This window comes from Cebus imitator, unplaced genomic scaffold (genome assembly GCF_001604975.1).
Source record: "Cebus imitator isolate Cc_AM_T3 unplaced genomic scaffold, Cebus_imitator-1.0 Scaffold87, whole genome shotgun sequence".
Lineage (NCBI taxonomy): Eukaryota > Metazoa > Chordata > Mammalia > Primates > Cebidae > Cebus > Cebus imitator.
The window spans coordinates 3,002,467-3,004,278 of NW_016107402.1; the positions used below are offsets into that span (position 1 = coordinate 3,002,467).

Below are 1,812 nucleotides of genomic sequence, written 5' to 3' on the forward strand. Positions count from 1 at the left end.
CCGGGTTCAAGCAATTCTCCTGCCTCAGCATCCCGAGTAGCTGGGATTACAGGCATGCGCCACCATGCCCAGCTAATGTTTTGTATTTTTAGTAGAGACAGGGTTTCACCATGTGGACCAGGATGGTCTCGATCTCTTGACCTCGTGATCCACCCGCCTCGGCCTCCCAAAGTGCTGGGATTACAGGCTTGAGCCACCACGCCCGGCTCACAGTATGGTATTTCTGAATGACAAACTTATCCACGGAGTCATGGTCCTCACAGGTTACAAAGGCAAAGCACTTTTTTCTGCCACTGCCTCAATCAGTCACGATTTCAATCACTTCAATTTTTCCATACTGTTCAAAATAATCTCTTAGGTGATGTTCTTCAATGTCTTCTTTAATGCCACCAACAAATATTTTTTTCATAGTTAAGTGAGCACCTGGTCTTTGAGAATCTTCTCTTGAGACAGCTCTCTTTGGCTCCACAACTCTTCCACCAATTTTGTGTGGCCTTGCATTCATGGCTGCATCCACCTCCTCCACGTGACGAACCCAAAGCCCCTGGAGCGCTTGGTGTTTGGATCTCTCATGACCACACAGTCCGTGAGCATTCCCCATTGCTCACAATGGCTCCTCAGGCTCTCATCGGTTGTTTCAAAGCTCAGCCCACCAATGAAGAGCTTTCTCAGCTGTTCGGGCTCTTTAGGAGACTCTGACTTAGACATGATTGCAGGGAGAAGAGAGACTTTAGTGATGCTTCTTCCACGGCGTCCACAGGCAGAAAGCAATAAAAGCCTCTTCTTAAAGCTAAGAGCTCCTGCTCACCTCTGGTTTGTGTTTCTCACGTCATATGTACATTAATCCAACTTTGTCACTGGTTTCCACCATGCATTCAAAATTCCCACAAAAGCACTTCTATTTTCCCCATGAAAACTGCCTTCTGACATGCCAGAAGTGAAATTCCCCACTCCTCCCTATATGTCCCAGGAAAAGACCTGGGTCTGTAACTCTACCCATCACAAAGTAAAAGGGTGTTACAGTCACTGATTGCAGATGACTTCGGAGTCCATGCTTACTTTGCAAGCTGCAGGATTTTTGTCAGCATGGAGAAACATATTAGGACCATGCTACAAAAGATGGCCTGGTACCAGGAGAACGGAAATGACAGGGACCGGAATGGTTTTTGAGGCCAACAGTTTATATTTGATCTCCAGATGTGATGCAGCTGACAGCTAATTACTTTGACTTAGATCTACACAGATCCCACCCCCCTTTCTTCCACACATGCTGTGGGCATGCTGGTGTGAAAATGTGTCTGCCAGGGTCATGCTTTGAGAATTCTCTGGAATGAACACACTTGGAATCCCTGAGAACACTGAAGCCCCAGCACGTGGGACATCTGGTGAGATGGTCTTTTTCCTTTCGGCTTGACCCAAGAGCAGGTAATGAAGTGGCATTCTTTATTCAAGTGGCTGATTCCATCCTAACAAGGCTGGAGTCAATTGTGCAGCTTCATGTTTCAGTGTGCGAGGCCACCATCAACTGCAAACCTCAGTGGTCAAGAGCTACTGGATGTGAATTCTGCGGCTACTAATGAAAAAGCAATTGTGGTACATTAGCTGCTGAGCTGTTCGTGAGCAATGAGAAAGGCACACAGAGCAAGACGAGGCCCTCCCTGGCAGGACACACTGAGGCAGACATGGGTCCTCTCCTCCAGCCGCCATTCCTCCTGGCTTCCTTACTGGTTCGGATGTTATGGTTATCAAGGACAGCAGAAGTATCAAGACCTTGGCTACCCCAGAGGAGCAGAGCTAACACTTACCATACCT

At 47.6% G+C, this 1,812-nt stretch overlaps 1 pseudogene; it reads right to left on the reverse strand.

Annotated features, from left to right (window-relative positions):
- Nucleotides 1-1,073, reverse strand: part of LOC108308682 — a 2,006-nt pseudogene extending 933 nt beyond the window's left edge.
- Nucleotides 1,074-1,812: the final 739 nt, after the last annotated feature.